The sequence below is a fragment of the Thalassophryne amazonica genome, chromosome 5 (assembly GCF_902500255.1).
Source record: "Thalassophryne amazonica chromosome 5, fThaAma1.1, whole genome shotgun sequence".
Taxonomy (NCBI): Eukaryota; Metazoa; Chordata; class Actinopteri; order Batrachoidiformes; family Batrachoididae; genus Thalassophryne; species Thalassophryne amazonica.
In genome coordinates this window covers 61,762,966-61,783,553 of record NC_047107.1, presented here as the reverse complement: position 1 = coordinate 61,783,553, position 20,588 = coordinate 61,762,966, and the positions used below count along the sequence as shown (strand labels likewise).

At 43.2% G+C, this 20,588-nt stretch overlaps 1 protein-coding gene across 1 annotated transcript in view; it reads right to left on the bottom strand.

Moving 5' to 3' along the window:
• The window catches only part of LOC117510628 (netrin receptor UNC5C-like), a 962,031-nt gene that overhangs the window by 753,558 nt on the left and 187,885 nt on the right, over positions 1-20,588 (bottom strand).

Below are 20,588 nucleotides of genomic sequence, written 5' to 3'. Positions count from 1 at the left end.
CGTGGCTTAGTTCCGGCTTTACCGGGAATTGTCGAAAAAATTATTCAACATGTCGACTAATTCCGGGAGCGCTCCCGGAGAATTTGATTGACGACGTTGACAACGCGAACAACGGCGTTTGATACTTTTTAGTCGCCGTTTCATCCTGCCCCTTCCTGTAGTGCCGCAGTTTACACCGCCGTAATTGGCGGCTGTGTTGTATCCCTAACCAACGGCGTGTAAAATGGCGATAGAGCCCATATCGGCATCCTCAACAGCATTTTAACCGGAGACAGAGGCAGACAAAACGGCGGCGCTAGTGGACAGTACGCCGTTTTAAACGCCACCTCCCGGTTAAAACAGTGTTCCAAACAGCTGATAGGCGGCGGTCAGTATAAAAACGCTAGCGCGCTGCATGCACTCGCAGCCAGCTCCAGATATTTTGCAGAGAAGCTCCAGTATGCCTCCTAAAAGAAAATTGGCAGTGGCAAGGACTTACAAAGAGGTCTGGTTCAGAAGCAAAGGGGAGGCCTGTGGTGGAGACGAGCAACATGTTGAGGAGGGGGAAAGGAAGGAGAAGAAAAGGCTGAGGATGATCTCCCTCCCCCTGCAATGACAGAGGCATGTATTCCTGCTGCTTCAGCCTATTATATTCTGGGGGCGGTGCCTATATGCAAAAGATCCTGGAGTAACGCAGGATTTGCCTGGATAAAACCAGCGGTACACAGGGCATTATCGGCGGCAGCAGAACACCACCGTTCTCACGCGCGTCTTCCTGCGATTGTAAAGGATAGAACTGGGTATTAACCCCCGCTGACTGACGTGCCGGATGCTACGGCGTCAAAACACCGCTTTATTCGGCGGATTTAGCAGCGTTTTATCCGCGTATTTGTGGATAGTACGGCGGTCAAAATGCCGGCGAAATGCTCCACCCCTTTCCACCGCAAAAAACAGCTGGAACTACCGCAAACTTCGGTCTACGTACTACCTGCCGACAAAACCGCTATGTGTAAACGGGGCGTAAACAAATGACGTCATAGGCGTGCAGCCCAAGAACTGTCCACAGAGGGAAAAAAAAAAACTGTCCGCAGAGGAAAAGATAAAAAGACAAGAAGTGTGTTCTGGTCCCAATATGGATATTCCAGATGATTTTCTCATGGATAGTACGACAGTGAACAGCAGCTAAAGCAGCCAGCTTGATGAGGATGCACTGCTGAATTTGGAGAGCAGCGCATGCCAGCCAACAGGACAAAAGTTAAAGTGAGCCAACTTTTATGTACGCGTTACGTGTTGTGTATCTCAGTAAGTGATGATAATGCAAATAACATGCTGTTGTTGTGTGGTATGCATTTCTGAGTCCCTCCATCCATGCTCTCACCCAAAATGACAGATATTCGCCCTCGTCTAACTCGGGCGAATAGCTGTCATTTTGGGTGACTGGGCATGAACGTCTGGCCTCTGAAAATGCATACCGCCCTCCAAAAGCATGTTATTGTATTATTCTGAACATTTTGAATATCTTGGAAAATCTATAGTTGCTGCAGTTTAGAAAATACAGCTGTACTTGAAATAGCATTGGGGACGAAAAAAAGGCGTGGTCAATTTTTTAAAAGAGTCTGGTCATTTTTGCTCTGTTCATCCTGGATTGAGATTTTGACTAACATCCCATATTATTCATTGAGGTCATATTACTCTCGAAAGGTGGAGTCTTCACCTGAATGATGTGCATACATGTTTCAGCAAGGTCCTCTATTATTATGAGTAGTATTTGTGACACAGATGTTGTTGGTAAAAACAAAGCTCAAAAAGCCTTTGCCTGTTCTCGTTCATTTTGCCAATCCCGTGGCAGGGTCTGCACGCAGCCTAGCATTGGATTTTACCAGGATGAAGATGTGTTATGATGCTTCAAATGCATTATTTCAGTCCAGCCAGCTGTAAAGAGGTAATGGGCACGACTGGGGAAGTATCCTGTGATGGACTGGCATCAAGTCCAGGGGAAGTCATAGACTATTGTGCTTCACTCTGCAGAACTCGAGGGTCAGTACTAACACCAAACAGCCTCAGGACATCCTGTATATACGTAGGATTAATTTAGTCTTCTTCTATATTACTGAGTGATATTTGGCAACTGTCTTTACATTGTCATGCACCAGGTAGTGCATCTGCAAAGGTTTATTTTTTTATGTATGTATTCATTTATTTTTTGTAGTTTTTGGAAAATTAGTTCTTAGAACTTTAAAACTTTTCAATTTATAATTTCACATTTGATTTGTTTTAAAGCAAGAATGTTTTATTTCATATTAGATTCCCTGGACAAAAATTGCTACAGAAAAAACAATCTTTATTCATATTATACTCAACAAAAATATAAATGCAACACTTTTGGTTTTGCTCCCATTTTGTATGAGATGAACTCAAAGATCTAAAACTTTTTCCACATACACAATATCACCATTTCCCTCAAATATTGTTCACAAACCAGTCTAAATCTGTGATAGTGAGCACTTCTCCTTTGCTGAGATAATCCATCCCACCTCACAGGTGTGCCATATCAAGATGCTGATTAGACACCATGATTAGTGCACAGGTGTGCCTTAGACTGCCACAATAAAAGGCCACTCTGAAAGGTGCAGTTTTGTTTTATTGGGGGGATACCAGTCAGTATCTGGTGTGACCACCATTTGCCTCATGCAGTGCAACACATCTCCTTCGCATCATCCGTGAAGAGAACACCTCTCCAACGTGCCAAACGCCAGCGAATGTGAGCATTTGCCCACTCAAGTCGGTTACGACGAGGAACTGGAGTCAGGTCGAGACCCCCATGAGGACGACAAGCATGCAGATGAGCTTCCCAGAGACGGTTTCTGACAGTTTGGTGCAGAATTCTTTGGTTATGCAAACCGATTGTTTCAGCAGCTGTCCGAGTGGCTGGTCTCAGACGATCTTGGAGGTGAACATGCTGGATGTGGAGATCCTGGGCTGGTGTGGTTACACGTGGTCTGTGGTTGTGAGGCTGGTTGGATGTACTGCCAAATTCTCTGAAACGACTTTGGAGACAGCTTATGGTAGAGAAATGACATTCATACACGAGCAACAGCTCTGGTTGACATTCCTGCTGTCAGCATGCCAATTGCAAACGCTCCCTCAAATCTTGCGACATCTGTGGCATTGTGCTGTGTGTAAAACTGCACCTTTCAGAGTGGCCTTTTATTGTGGACAGTCTAAGGCACACCTGTGCACTAATCATGGTGTCTAATCAGCATCTTGATATGGCACACCTGTGAGGTGGGATGGATTATCTCAGCAAAGGAGAAGTGCTCACTATCACAGATTTAGACTGGTTTGTGAACAATATTTGAGGGAAATGGTGATATTGTGTATGTGGAAAAAGTTTTAGATCTTTGAGTTCATCTCATACAAAATGGGAGCAAAACGAAAAGTGTTGCGTTTATATTTTTGTTGAGTGTTTGGGTGTGTGAACCCAAAATGGTCTAAGCTAAGGCAGCACCCTGGCCTCACAGACTGAAAAGTCATTTGGACCATGAGGAAACCAAAGGATCTATGGTGTGATGAAGGTGAGACAGCTACTCTGTCAATAAATCCTTTACTCTCTTTTAAAAAAAATTCCTTCATTGATGCAAAATCCGTCATTTTCACTCTGTGTCCACTTTTTCCATTCTTTCCTCTCCACTCTCCCTGAACCTTCTTTCTATGTTTCACTCTTTCCGTTTTTTAAGTGTCCACTGGAGAGATGTTTATGAGCTCAGGCCATAAAATGAGCGCTTGGGGCGCACACGCACTAAGGCAAGAATAAAGTCATACATTTGTAGTCTTACAGTCCCCCAACTCCCTCCCAACACATGTACTCTTAAATATACAGTACCAGTAAATCCGTGCAAGCGTTACAAAATGCAAAGACACATTTAGCACTATATGAAATGACACAATCATATATGCGAGCACACAAAGATGCACACATAAAACAAGGTTTACCATAATGATCTGCCTCATACAACATCTTTGCAAATTCCTCTGAAATTTCTCTTTTCGGTTTTCATGTGATGCGCTCATACAAGACTGTACACCGGATTCAGGGTACACACTCAGGACTTTAGATACTGCATTCATGGCAGAGTGAACTAGCACAACTAAACACCTAAAAAAAAACATAAATTATGAATTTTGAATTTATTTATTTTTTATTCAGCGACAGAAATAGCAGCAGCAGCAGCAGCAGCAACTGCAGCAACTACAACAGCAACAGAGTCTGTAATTTATAAGACACATCAAAAAACACAAAAAATTTAAACATATAAAACAAACTCAAACAAATAACAAACAAATAACCCAACAATGCAACTGAAAGGGTGTGGGCAGAAGCAGAAGCTTATAAACGCCCACCCCGTACATCATACAATATTTAAATGCAAACACAATCACACAAATACAAAGGCAAAAAAGAAACAATATATTATTCACCATTATTATAACCAGAAATTAGTAATTTTTTATAACACTTCTTAAACAGGCCAATGACCACATAATTTAATTTCCACAGGACATTCATTGTGTCATCATGTGCCTTGGTCACATACAGTAGTGTTCAGAATAATAGTAGTGCTATTGTACTAAAAAGATTAATCCAGGTTTTGAGTATATTTCTTATTGTTACATGGAAACAAGGTACCAGTAGATTCAGTAGATTCTCACAAATCCGACAAGACCAAGCATTCATGATATGCACACTCTTAAAGTAGACCTGCATTGAAATAAATGTGGTCAGATTTCAGAAAAGAATAGCTGATATGTATTTAAAAGACCCTTGTGAATGCAGTAAAGTAAATCTGTAAGCCCAAATTTGTAATTCAGCGGTGAAATCTTTGTTTAAAAATGACAAATTTGCAGCTAAAATTTAGCCCTCTGTGAAAACAGTTTGTACAGCCGTATCATTTCCATGACGTCAGGGACCAAGACGACGCACTCCCGCCTTCAGTCCGATCCCGCATTGAAATTGATTTATCTGTTAGTAATGTTACTTATACAACCCCTGGCAAAAATTATGGAATCACCGGCCTCGGAGGATGTTCATTCAGTTGTTTAATTTTGTAGAAAAAAAAGCAGATCACAGACATGACACAAAACTAAAGTCATTTCAAATGGCAACTTTCTGGCTTTAAGAAACACTATAAGAAATCAAGAAAAAAAATTGTGGCAGTCAGTAACGGTTACTTTTTTAGACCAAGCAGAGGAAAAAAATATGGAATCACTCAATTCTGAGGAAAAAATTATGGAATCACCCTGTAAATTTTCATCCCCAAAACTAACACCTGCATCAAATCAGATCTGCTTGTTAGTCTGCATCTAAAAAGGAGTGATCACACCTTGGAGAGCTGTTGCACCAAGTGGACTGACATGAATCATGACTCCAACACGAGAGATGTCAATTGAAACAAAGGAGAGGATTATCAGACTCTAAAAGAGGGTAATCATCACGCAATGTTGCAAAATATGTTGGTTGTTCACAGTCAGCAGTGTCTAAACTCTGGACCAAATACAAACAACATGGAAAGGTTGTTAAAGGCAAAACATACTGGTAGACCAAGGAAGACATCAAAGTGTCAAGACAGAAAACTTAAAGCAGTAGGTCTCAAAAATCGAAAAATGCACAACAAAACAATGAGGAACGAATGGGAGGAAACTGGAGTCAACGCCTGTGACCGAACTGTAAGAAACCGCCTAAAGGAAATGGGATTTACATACAGAAAAGCTAAACAAAAGCCATCATTAACACCTAAACAGAAAAAAAAACAAGGTTACAATGGGCTAAGGAAAAGCAATCATGGACTGTGGATGTCATATTCAGTGATGAATCATGAACTGCATTGGGGCAAGGTGATGATGCTGGAACTTTTGTTTGGTGCCGTTTCCAATGAGATTTATAAGATGAATGCCTGAAGAGAACATGTAAATTTCCTCAGTCATTGATGATATGGGGCTGTAGGTCAGGTAAAGGCACTGGGGAGACGGCTGTCATTACATCATCAATAAATGCACAAGTTTACGTGATATTTTGGACACTTTTCTTAGCCCATCAATTGAAAGGATGTTGGGGATGATGAAATAATTTTCAAGATGATAATGCATCTTGCCATAGAGCAAAAACTGTGAAAACATTCCTTGCAAAAAGACACACAGGGTCAATGTCATGGCCTGCAAATAGTCCGGATCTTAATCCAATTGAAAATCTTTGGTGGAAGTTGAAGAAAATGGTCCATGACAAAGTTCCAACCTGCAAAGCTGATCTGGCAACAGCAATCAGAGAAAGTTGGAGCCAGACTGATGAAGAGTACTGTTTGTCACTCATTAAAGTCCATGCCTCAGAGACTGCAAGCTGTTATAAAAGCCAGAGGTGGTGCAACAAAATACTAATGATGTGTTGGAGCGTTCTTTTGTTTTTCATGATTCCATAATTTTTTCCTCAGAATTGAGTGATTCCCATATTTTTTTCCCTCTGCTTGGTCTAAAAAAAGTAACCGTTTACTGATCTGCCACAATTTTTTTCCTGATTTCTTATAGTGTTTTCTTAAAGCCAGAAAGTTGCCAATTTGAAATGACTTTAGTTTTGTGTCATGTCTGTGGATCTGATGTTTTTTCTACAAAATTAAACAACTGAATGAACATCCTCCGAGGCCGGTGATTCCATAATTTTTGCCAGGGGTTGTACACGTCCTGGTTTCCAACATCCAAAAGTAAGCTGCAATGAATGTGAGATACAGATCTGTGTGGCTCAGATCAGCAAACGACAATCGACAGCGGGCGCCGTTCTTCACCGACGCCTCGCTTTCTGCCTCCGCTGCGGCCTTACCGAGTCGTGCTCGGTAAACGCAGAAGCAGGCCACTCACATCGCCCGTGTCTGGTTGTGCAGCCAGCACCATGTCCCTCTCTACTGAATGGAGGTGCAGCCAACTTGGCACAAGTCCAGAGAATACGCTCGCTGTTTTGATGCGAGCGGCCGGTAACACCTGTTGCTGCAAGGACAGACTTTCCGCAGCGCCGCACGTCTCGGTAATCGGAGCTGCAGAGCTCTGTGGCCGCTGAGAGAGTTTATAACTTTTTAATGACTTGGATTCTTTGTGGGTCCTGCCTCCGTACCCCGTGACGGTACCGGAGGCGAAAGACAGTAGATTTCAATGCGACACCACTCAGTCAAACGGCGTATGAAGTCCCCCAAAATAATTTTCAAGCACAAATAAAAGAAATGTGTACTCACCAAACGGGCCGAAGACAATATGAAGTTTAAAAAAAAGTAGATCCTTCCGTATAGACAAGAAAAAGGTGCAGATGCAAACTGACGTAAATCCACAAATTACAATTGGCGCAATGCATGCTGGAGAGGGTCTTGTCCATGATGTCTCGGCAGCGTCCATGATGAGAGGGACAGTTTGCGAAGGGCTAAATGTACTGTAAATTGTCATTTTCAATGAATTTCTCCGTTGAATTACAGATCTGGGCTTGCAGATTTACTTTACTACATTCAGAAGATCTCATGTGTAAATGTAAGTCATTTTTGTTCAAAAAATCTCACTGCATTTTTTCAATGCAGGTCTCTTTTAAGGGCTATGAAATTGGCTATTAGTTAAAAAAAGTAGGAAGGGGGTGTTCACAATAATAGTAGCATCTGGCTGTTGACGCTACAACTGCAAACTGTTATGTTCAAACTGCTTTTTTAGCAATCCTGTGAATCCCTAACTAGTATTTAGTTGTATAACCACAGTTTTTCATGATTTCTTCACATCTGCGAGGCATTCAGTTGTGTTGGGTTTGGAACCAAGATTTTGCTCATTTACTTGTGTGCTTGGGGTCACTGCTTGTTGAAAAACCCATTTCAAGGGCATGTCCTTTTCAGCAGAAGGCAACATGACCTCTTCAAGTATTCTGACATGTCGCAACTGATCCATGATACCTGGTATGTGAAGATAGGCCCAACACCATAGTAGGAGAAACATGCCCAATATCATGATGCTTGCACCACCATGCTTCAACTATTTTTCACTGTGAACTGTGGCTTGAATTCAGAGTTTGGGGGTCATCTCACAAACGGTCTGTGGCCCAATTTTTACTCTCATCAGTCCATAAAATAGTCCTACATTTCTCTTTCGGCCACTTGATGTGTTTTCTTTGGCAAACTGTAACCTCTTCTGCACATGTCTTTTATGTTAACAGAGGGACTTTGGCGGGGGATTCTTGCAAATAAATTAGCTTACACACAGGCGTCTTCTAACTGTCACAGCACTTACAGGTAACTCCAGACTGTCTTTGATCATCCTGGAGCTGATCAGTGAGTGAGCCTTTGCCATTCTGATTATTCTTCTGTCCATTTTGATGGTTGTTTTCTCCATTTTCTTCCACGCCCTTTCTTCCATGGTTTTTTTTGTCCCATTTTAAAAGCACTGGAGAGCATTGCAGATGAACAGCCTATAATTTTTTAGCACCTTGCGTATAAGTTTTTCCCCTCTCCAATCAACTTTTTAATCAAACTACGCTGTTCTTCTGAACAATGTCTTGAACGTCCCATTTTCCTCAGGCTTTCAAAGAGAAAAGCATGTTCAACAGGTGCTGGCATCATCCTTAAACACCTGATTCACACCTGTTTGTTCCACAAATTTGACAAACTCACTGACTGAATGCCACACTACTGTTATTGTGAACACCACCTTTTCTACTTTTTTTAACTAATAGCCCAATTTCATAGCCTTAAGAGTGTGCATATCATGAATGCTTGGTCTTGTTGGATTTGTGAGAATCTACTGAATCTACTGGTACCTTGTTTCCCATGTAACAATAAGAAATATACTCAAAACCTGGATTAATGTTTTTAGTCACATAGCATTACTATTATACTGAACACTACTGTATCTCAACAGTTGTCCAATCAGGACACTGGGATTGGAGATAGAGAAGAGGAACTTTATGTGCTCATCTGTAATTAACAGTAGAATTAAGGGACATACCAAAGCCAGCAAATGTGACAAAAATCACGAAAGATGTTACTGCTGTATCAGCCAAGCTTCAGACACACATCACTGAAATAAGGAAGTGATGCAGTATTGTTGGAGTGCTCTGGGCTGGCTGGGAGCATGCGTGTGTGAGGCCGCTGTGATCTCAGAGCCATGTATACACACAGACGTTAAAAGAAATTAGGTGTGTCGGCTGACAGTCTGTGACATTCACAATATTCCACACGTTTATTGACAAATACTCAACACAGGGAGACAATTGGGGGCCTGTTAAGATTCTGCAGCTCTAGTGTCACCATCAAGAAAAAGAAAACACATTAATAATCACACCAAAAATCATATTTGAATGCTCACATGCTTAAATGTGCACATTCAAATGCACACATGTGCGGCGGGTGGCTGCCGTGTGGCAGACTGAACGGTCCCCCCTTAAAAATTGGTCCACCCTGCCTTCACTGTGCATGTGCTATTTCAGACATCAGCAGCATGTCTGAGTCTCTTCACCCAAAGTGATCAAATGGATTAATGGGATTATTAACCATCAGATAACAAGGTAAAACCTCTTAAATCATTCTAAAGTCAGTTTTAAGCAGAAAGGAGGCTGTTTTAAGCAGAAACGAGGTGATGTCTTCTCATGAATCCCTTTCATCATTGACATGACTCTGCAGAAGTGTCTCAAAGAGCATTCTCAAACTGTAAAACTGGTGAAACCAATCAACTAATGGATATAGATCAATTTTGCATGAGTAGGTAGTGTAGACAAGTTCAGAAGAAGAGGGAATAGATATGTTGTTGGATCTGGCATAGGTCGTGGCATGACGGTTTTCTGGGAGTTACCACAAATCCAGATGTGGAGAGTACTGCTATGTGCCATGATATAATGGTATTAGTTTGGAAAATGATATTAGCATTACTGCATGTAGTCAGACTAACCACAGCTGAGCTCAATGGTTAGTGTCAATTGTCAGATCAGGTCTAGGAGCATGCACTGGTGCCACATCACTGAATCCACTAGAATACAGAACAACCTTGGATCTTGGATGGCAACCAGTGAGGCATTGAGCAAGTCAGTCATCTATCTATCGCAACCATATGATATGTGGGTGTCCAGAATAGCACACCACATATCTAAAATGCTGTCACTGAAGCTCCCTCACAATGCAAATGGCACTCCTCATCTGAGTCTTCCTAAATAAAGGCTTGTTTGACACAAAGTTATTCCAAAGATATTCAAGGATCAGGTGCAAACTGTGAGACTGTCATTTTTTTTCAGTACAACCTCACCTGTGTGACTTTACAGTTTTTTTATTTTTTCATTCTGACGTACCACATTAAAAGAGCGGCCATAAAATCACCCTAAAATTCGAATCAGAAAAAAAAAAAAAAATATTAATATTATATATATATATATTTTTTTTTTTTTTTTACTGTGAAAACCAAACATATGTTTAATGAACCATTTTTATAACTTAGAATGCAAATATAACTTGTAAATTTCAAAAAATATGTAAAAAGGTAGCAAACAAAGTTATATACAACAATTTACACTAAAATACAGGAAACATTTTTGTAGCTATTTACATGCAATAAGATGCCACACAAATTATATTGTGCCACTCAGAAAAACAATTGCTGTCCAATGCACATCAGAAGCCCCAAACATTTGTACAGATATTCCACCTCAATATACATGTGTACTTTTATTGGTGTTACTGGTGTTGGTACAGACTGTCCTGACTGCGTTAGTGGCCAAAAAACAACGCCCTGATAACATGTCACCCACATCACCCACGTGAGCGATGTTCCTGCGGCACACCCCTCAAAGGACTTGAATGTCAGGCCAGGCCTGTGCGCATGTCCTGTCACACAGGTGTGACATTCAGATCGCCTGCTGCGTGTCCTCATGATCTGATGGTCCGTTTCACCTGGGACAACCTGTCAATGTGCGCTGTGCGTGCGCGTCAGCCCATCGCAAAACAATATATATTTTATGCATTTCCACGTGATGACAGCAAGCACAGACGCATGTGTCACGGTGGACAGTTGAAAGGTCATGTCCTTCAAAACATGGTATGTGTTCAACAGCTGTGAAGTCCAGATCCAGAGATCTCAACAGCTGCTGCTGTTGGCAGCCACGCCCCTTGTCCGTTCAGCGCAAAGACCAAGGTGTCACTCTCTGTTCTGCGTTATGATTTTTTTTTTTTTGTTTTTTGGCATGTAATTGTGTATATAGTTATTGTAGTACTTATTTATACACAACCCTAATTCCAATGAAGTTGGGACATTGTGTAAAATGTAAATAAAAACAGAAAATCCTCTGCAACCTATATTCAATTGAATACATCGCAAAGACAAGATATCTAATGTTCAAATGTATTAACTTTATTGTTTTTTGCAAATATTTGCTCATTTTGAAATGGATGCCTGCAACACGTTTCAAAAAGCTGGGACAGTGGTATGTTTACCATTGTGTTACATCACCTTTCCTTCTAACAACACTCAATAAGCATTTGGGAACTGAGGACACTAATTGTTGAAGCTTTGTAGGTGGGATTCTTTCCCATTCTTGCTTGATGTACGACTTCAGTTGTTCAACAGTCCGGGGTCTCCGTTGTCGTATTTTGCGCTTCATAATACACCACACATTTTCAATGGGCGACAGTTCTGGACTGCAGGCAGGCCAGTCTAATACCCGCACTCTTTTACTACAAAGCCCTGCTGTTGTAACAAGTGCAGAATGTGGCTTGGCATTGTCTTGCTGAAATAAGCAGGGACATCCCTGAAAAAGACGTTGATTGGATGGCAGTATGTGTTGCTCCAAACCTTGGATGTACCTTTCAACACTGATGGTGCCATCACAGATGTGTAATTTGTCCATGTCATGGGCATATATCCAACAAAAATACGCAACACTTTTGGTTTTGCTCCCATTTTGTATGAGATGAACTCAACGATCTAAAACTTTTTCCACATACACAATATCACCATTTCCCTCAAATACTGTGCACAAACCAGTCTAAATCTGTGATAGTGAGCACTTCTCCTTTTGCTGAGATAATCCATCCCACCTCACAGGTGTGCCATATCAAGATGCTGATTAGACACCATGATTAGTGCACAGGTGTGCCTTAGACTGCCCACAATAAAAGGCCACTCTGAAAGGTGCAGTTTTGTTTTATTGGGGGGGGATACCAGTCAGTATCTGGTGTGACCACCATTTGCCTCATGCAGTGCAACACATCTCCTTCGCATCATCCGTGAAGAGAACACCTCTCCAAAGTGCCAAACAGCAGCGAATGTGAGCATTTGCCCACTCAAATCGGTTACGACGACGAACTGGAGTCAGGTCGAGACCCCGATGAGGACGACGAGCATGCAGATGAGCTTCCCTGAGACAGTTTCTGACAGTTTGTGCAGAAATTCTTTGGTTATGCAAACCGATTGTTTCAGCAGCTGTCCGAGTGGCTGGTCTCAGACGATCTTGGAGTTGAACATGCTGTGTGGAGGTCCTGGGCTGGTGTGGTTACACGTGGTCTGCGGTTGTGAGGCTGGTTGGATGTACTGCCAAATTCTCTGAAACGCCTTTGGAGACGGCTTATGGTAGAGACATAAACATTCAATACACGAGCAACAGTTCTGGTTGACATTCCTACTGTCAGCATGTCAATTGCACGCTCCCTCAAATCTTGCGACATCTGTGGCATTGTGCTGTGTGATAAAACTGCACCTTTCAGAGTGGCCTTTTATTGTGGGCAGTCTAAGGCACACCTGTGCACTAATCATGGTGTCTAATCAGCATCTTGATATGGCACACCTGTGAGGTGGGATGGATTATCTCAGCAAAGGAGAAGTGCTCACTATCACAGATTTAGACTGGTTTGTGAACAATATTTGAGGGAAATGGTGATATTGTATATGTGGAAAACGTTTTAGATCTTTGAGTTCATCTCATACAAAATGGGAGCAAAACCAAAAGTGTTGCGTTTATATTTTGTTGAGTAGGTTGAAGAGGATTGGCAAATAATTGTATTCTGTTTTTATTTACATTCCACACAACGTCCCAGCGTCATTGGAATTGGGGTTGTAGCTGTCCTGGGTGTGGTCTCTGTGTTTTTAATGTGACATGTCATGTGCACTGAGCTGTCACTTGCAGCTGTCAGTCAGTCTCTGGCTCGTGATCAGCTGAGAGGTGGCTTGCTGTGTGTGCGCTCAGAAGTGGCTGGCCGCTCCCCATCTGTACATAACATATCAGAATGTCATGCAAGTTGCTCCCCACATGCCACATGTGTTGCGGGGGGGTAGCGCACAAAACACAAGGACGGCACATGTACTGCGGGGGGGGGGAGTGCAAAACACACACACACCACAAGTGTTGGGGGGGCGGGGGGGCGCGAAACACATACATGCTACATGTGTTGAGGGGGAGCCAACACTCTGACATGCCACATGTGTGTAGCTTGGCAACACCCCAATCGTGGGGTCACTTAGACAAATTTCACAGCCAGCTCGAAAGTGGTCACCTGCTCACTATTTTTGTGCTGTGGTCACCTGCTCACTATTTTTGTGCTGACTGTGCAAATAGCATCACATTTCCTAAGTGCTCCATGAGTAGTACTGTATGTTCGTGTGTGGTACCTGGTATTTGTCTGATACCTGCCAAGAGAGATCAAACAGGCACTCACAGGGCACTCTCTGTCTTTCGGCCGCTGGTGTGCATGAATGGTTGTGGCGACAGGTGTACGAGGTGTTACAGGTGGTTCCAATTTTTCACAAATGGCATCCAATTCCTTCTTCGTGCACTAGTCGACTTCAATTGCGCAATGTGTGAAGGGGCCCTAATCAGTGTTCAGAAACCAATCAGGATAAAAGGGGAGTGGTCAGGCCCTAAGAAAAGTATTTAATAGGTGTTTTGACTCTGTATTGGCATAACTAAACATAAAATGCTTTTTTTTTTCATAAAAAGAGTTTTGCATAATTAAGCTGTTGATTAACTGGCGTAGGACACCGATGATGACCTACGCCGGTGTAAAGGCACCTTGACACTTGCATGCATTTAACCCTCGCACTGCCGTGCAATTTGTTATGCCAATGTGACCCGCTTTGTCCCATTGGATGCTGCGTTATATAATAATTATTTTGTAGAGGATTAGTCATTTGCTGTCAGAACTTGGCTGATAAAACCACCTCTAATCACAGAAGGATTGTCTACAGCTGCAGCTGTTCTCATGCGCTTCATGACAATGATAATTATTTATAATATTTATATTGTAGTGGCTTGGTAAAACTGTTGCATTTTCATTCCTTCTGCTGAGTATCTGTAAAATGATGTTTACTATAGATTTAACATCTCGTCATAATTGTTCAGATGAGCTGCTCTGTGATGCGCAGTGCTCATGCAATGACTCGCATTCACACGCAGCGTTTTTGAATTGTTTGTGTAATGTCCATCTGTAGTTCACAAAATGAATGCATGCCAGAGATTTTGAACATTTAAAAATTTTCTTTGTACAGGTGCACGCAGCTGCACACATTTTACAATGGTTTATAATAATTCTGGAACACCACTTTTGTTAGATTTTTTTTTTTTTTGCATTATTTACCTTCACTTGTAAGCAAACAGCAAGCAGAAAACAAGAAACAGCACATCAACATCTTTGAAGTTTGTGTGTGTGTTTATTTTTTATTTCTTAATTATTAAATTTATTTGTTCTGCTGAGTGCAAATGAAGACCGTTGGCCTCCTTCCATGGAACACGTTGTCTCCAGGTGATTTGTTATGGAAGAAGAGAGAATATATGAGGTCTATTAGAAAAGTATCCGACCTTATTATTTTTTTCAAAAACCATATGGATTTGAATCACGTGTGATTACATCAGACATGCTTGAACCCTCGTGGGCATGCGAGAGTTTTTTCACGCCTGTCGGTTACGCCAATCGCCTGTGGGCAGTCTTTGAGTGAGGAGTTGCCCACCCTCTCGTTGATTTTTTCATTGTTTAGGAATGGCTCAGAGACTGCTGCTTTGGTTGATCAAATTTTTTTCAAAACTGTAAGGCACAACTGAGTGGACACCACTCGATAAATTCAGCTGGTTTTCGGTAAAAATTTTAACGGCTGATGAGAGATTTTGGTCTGGTAGTGTCGCTTTAAGGACGGCCCACGGCGCCTGACGGCGATCTGTGCTTCGAGGCGGCAGCGTCTCGCCGTTTCAAGTTGAAAGCTTTCACATTTCAGGCTCTGTTGACCCAGTAAGTCGTCAGAGAACAGAGAACTTTCAGAAGAAGTCGGCATGAGGAGTTTATTCGGACATTCCACTGTTAACGGACATTTTGTAATGAAAGAACGTGCGGGCAGAGTCGCATGTCGGGCCGGACCCGACCGCGGGGGGTTGCGACAGGAAAACACCTCCGTTGGAAACCTTAACGGGCAAGTTGGAACATGCCCAAGCTGTTAAACAATTTCTCAGTTACTCACTTGTTGAAAGCCATCAAAAGCCGCCTGAATTTTACAAATGGTTTTCAACACGGAGGTGTTTTTCTTGTCGCGGCGCACACAGATTCACCGAGTCGTCACGGAAACGACTCAGCGAATTTGCGCGCACGTCTTTCATTACAAAATGTCCTTAAACAGTGGAATGTCCGCATAAACTCCTCATGCCGGCCTCTTCTGAATCTTCTCTGTTCTCTCACGACGTCCTGGGTGAATTAAGCCTTAAATTAGGATGTTTTCAGGTCGAAACAGGCCGACGACAGCGCCTGGAAGGGCTGCAGGACGTCCCGCTCCGTGGGAAGTCCTTACAACGACAGAAACACCCCATAATCTCTCATCAGCCGTTAAACTTTTCACCGAAAACCAGCTGAATTTCTCGAATAGTGTCCACTCGGATATTCCTCACAGGTCCAGAAAAAAGTTTGATAAAGCAACGCGCGCCGTCTCGAGCAGCGTGTGAAACAAAGGAATTCAGCCGAGAGGGCGGGACCACATCTCACTAAAGGCCTGCACACAGGGAAATGACGTCACCGACACGCGTGAAAAAACTCACGCATGCGCACGAGGGTTCAAGCATGATTGGTGTAATCGCACGTCAATCAAATCCATATATATATTTTTTTTTATAAAACTGCCGGTTAGTTTTATAACATACCTCGTACAAAATTATGGAAACATTTTGTATCATTATTCCCAAGTGGTTAATGCACTTGGGTTCACTGCAGAAGGTTCCCGGTTCAAATCCCACTCCTTACCACATTTCTCCATGTAATGTGGAGTTTGGGTCAGGAAGGGCATCCGGTCTCAAACTGTGCCAATTCAACATGCAGATTCTCCTCAGATTTGCTGTGGCCACCCCGAATGCAAACAAGGGAGAGCCAAAGGGACTTACTTATTTACTATTCTTCTGTTGAAGCAGCAGTTGGCGTGCTGTGGCCAGAATGTCACATGTGTGCACAGTGCTTAATTGTAAAGTGGGAGGTCCCGGAGCGCAGTAGGTTGGGTGGCTCCGGTGGAAAACAAAAAGAAGGGGGGGGGGGGGGGGCTTGCGAACAATGCTGTGCGCCACACTTAAAATAAACTGCACACAGTCCCGTCGCCAGATCGCAGTCTTAAGGGGGGCTTATGAAATCCACCAGGTGGGCACCACTATTAATAGCTTATTTTTGCTTATTTTCACTATTCACGCAGCCCTAATCCCTCACAATAATCATCACATTAAGCATGACCGGACCAGCTCTCTCTCTCTCTCTCTCTCTCTCTCACACACACACACACACACACACACACACACACACACACACACACACACACACACACACACACACAAACAAACAAACACGCACACATGTTCGCACGCACACACACACACACAAGTACAAATAACGTATTAGATCACACAGCATCTCGAACTAAACAAACAAAAAAACACCACGGCGGGTGCATTTCAAAGCAACCAACAGAGGGGTAGCTACCAATTGCCAACACACACACACACACCGCCACCACCACCAACACTGAGTGTGCACATGACGTATTAGATGACAAGCAGCATCTCAAACTAAAAAAAAAAAAAAAACACCATGGCGGGTGCATTTCAAAGCAACCAACAGAGGGGTCGCAGTCGCAATAGTACCAATTGCACACACACACACACACCTGTGGTGGATGCTGGTCCTTCAAGGAGGGGAAGCTCAATTTCGGCCTACGTCATAAAATGTGTCGGTGTATTTATACGTAAATTCTACCCTCCGTTCCTTTTCAAGAAACAGTACGTTTTATTTGTTACAGCACTTCCAGTCAGCCAGCTCTCCCCACCTTTTGCACCAAATTAATCTGAGTTGATCGGCCCTGCTGTTTAACTCTAAGTTTTCTTGTAAGGAAGATATCAAATGGCTTCGCCAAAATCCGGTCCACAACATTCAAATTGTCTGCCATTATGTGCAGCTTGCTACCTAGCTAGCTCGCTAGCTGGGACTGGCGCAGGCTCCTGTGAAGTTTGTCCGCCTGTGAGTGCTTTGTGACGGTGGAGGAGCTCAGCAGCACCCGCTGCTCGGTAGGGACAGAAACTGCGATAGAAGTCAGAAAGAGTGATAGAAGTCAGTCTCCAAACACAAGCAGCTACAAAAAAACACCATAGAAGCTTGATTTGTCGCTAGTCGTTTTTAACAAAGAAAATGCCGCTAAGAGATTAGGAAAGTCTCCGGTTCAACTCAGAACAGAATGAAAATTAAAAAATGCTCCCACGGATGTTTACACCAAAAGATCGCTGATTCGCTCATTTCGCTGTCAATCAAAAAGGGATTCAGCCTCAGACAGATCATCCAATCATGCAGCTGAGCGTCCGGGCCAGCCGAGGCCAGCCCACTGCCCCATAGACCCCCAGACACGCTGAGCGTCCGATGGGCGGGACAAAGCTCAGCATTTATCCAATGACTCTCATTTCGCTGCACTCTTTGCTTCGCTAAAGCACCGTGAAGCTGCGGGTTTGAGTGAGAGGAAAGCCGCGTCGTTACCAGTGATAAGAAGCTGATTCTGAACAAAAGATGAGCGCGTTGTAGCGCATATTTAGTCAGTGACATGTACACACAACAGTATATATTTGATCACTTATTTTTTGACAATTTAGGAGAAGCTGAGCTTCCCTTGCAGTCTTAGAGCAATCGCCTCTGACACACAACACACACAATAAAAATTTGGACCTACTTTGAGTAGAGTGCCAGCGCTGTCCTCTCTTTCTCCACCCTGTGTCAGTGCAGGATCCACGGAGGTAGAAATGGTCCAGGGTTTTCTTTGCCAACGACATCATGTGTTGGTTTATCCGAAGTTACCGATGTTGGGGTTTTAAACCAGTTACGTATATCCACATTTAGGAAAGCACAAAAACTAGCTGCTGTCTGCTGGCAAAAACTCACACTTCGTTTCCCCCCATAAACGCGGTAACTGATTGTTGCTGGGCAACACTGACATGATTACGTAGACAAACGTTCCAACAAACTCACACGGTTTTAATATATTTAATATCTTAGTGATTATGCAACACTGGCCGTTTTAACCCAAAGCAAGTACAATAAAATGAAATTAGGATTTTATTTATCTATTTATTTATTTGAGATCTGTGACTGTGATCTGGCTTGGGTGGGCGGGCCCAAGCATAACAGTGGACGGGCACTGCCCCCTAGGGCCCACCCATAGCGACGGGTGTGACGCACACAAAACGCACCACACACTTCAAATGACACTAACACCCTGCCTTTTCCTCAAAAAAATTATTTTAGCCATTTTCTCTTTAAATATCAAAATAGAAATTTTACACTTTTCAATGACCCTCCCAAACATGTATTGATCATTATTATCACTTTATCGAGGCGTTGCTAGGCCGGTATCGTAGATTTACTTGGACACTACCTGGCTATACCGGCCCGCTGTGTGTAAAGCCCCGTTTACACATAGACGGTAAGAGCTCGCGGAAGCGTCCCGGAAGAGTTTTTGGTCGTCTTAAGGATCAAACGCCATTGTTAACACTCTAGGGGGCGTGGCTTAGTTCCGGCTTTACCGGGAATTGTCGAAAAAATTATTCAACATGTCGACTAATTCCGGGAGCGCTCCCGGAGAATTTGATTGACGACGTTGACAACGCGAACAACGGCGTTTGATACTTTTTAGTCGCCGTTTCATCCTGCCCCTTCCTGTAGTGCCGCAGTTTACACCGCCGTAATTGGCGGCTGTGTTGTATCCCTAACCAACGGCGTGTAAAATGGCGATAGAGCCCATATCGGCATCCTCAACAGCATTTTAACCGGAGACAGAGGCAGACAAAACGGCGGCTCTAGTGGACAGTACGCCGTTTTAAACGCCACCTCCCGGTTAAAACAGTGTTCCAAACAGCTGATAGGCGGCGGTCAGTATAAAAACGCTAGCGCGCTGCATGCACTCGCAGCCAGCTCCAGATATTTTTGCAGAGAAGCTCCAGTATGCCTCCTAAAGAAAATTGGCAGTGGCAAGGACTTACAAAGAGGTCTGGTTCAGAAGCAAAGGGGAGGCCTGTGGTGGAGACGAGCAACATGTTGAGGAGGGGGAAAGGAAGGAGAAGAAAAGGCTGAGGATGATCTCCCTCCCCCTGCAATGACAGAGGCATGTATTCCTGCTGCTTCAGCCTATTATATTCTGGGGGCGGTGCCTATATGCAAAAGATCCTGGAGTAACGCAGGATTTGCCTGGATAAAACCAGCGGTACACAGGGCATTATCGGCGGCAGCAGAACACCACCGTTCTCACGCGCGTCTTCCTGCGATTGTAAAGGATAGAACTGGGTATTAACCCCCGCTGACTGACGTGCCGGATGCTACGGCGTCAAAACACCGCTTTATTCGGCGGATTTAGCAGCGTTTTATCCGCGTATTTGTGGATAGTACGGCGGTCAAAATGCCGGCGAAATGCTCCACCCCTTTCCACCGCAAAAACAGCTGGAACTACCGCAAACTTCGGTCTACGTACTACCTGCCGACAAAACCGTCTATGTGTAAACGGGGCTTAAACAAATGACGTCATAGCGTGCAGCCCAAGAACTGTCCACAGAGGGAAAAAAAAAACTGTCCGCAGAGGAAAAGATAAAAAGACAAGAAGTGTGTTCTGGTCCCAATATGGATATTCCAGATGATTTTCTCATGGATAGTACGACAGTGAACAGCAGCTAAAGCAGCCAGCTTGATGAGGATGCACTGCTGAATTTGGAGAGCAGCGCATGCCAGCCAACAGGACAAAAGTTAAAGTGAGCCAACTTTTTATGTACGCGTTACGTGTTGTGTATCTCAGTAAGTGATGATAATGCAAATAACATGCTGTTGTTGTGTGGTATGCATTTTCTGAGTCCCTCCATCCATGCTCTCACCCAAAATGACAGATATTCGCCCTCGTCTAACTCGGGCGAATAGCTGTCATTTTGGGTGACTGGGCATGAACGTCTGGCCTCTGAAAATGCATACCGCCCTCCAAAAGCATGTTATTGTATTATTCTGAACATTTTGAATATCTTGGAAAATCTATAGTTGCTGCAGTTTAGAAAATACAGCTGTACTTGAAATAGCATTGGGGACGAAAAAAAG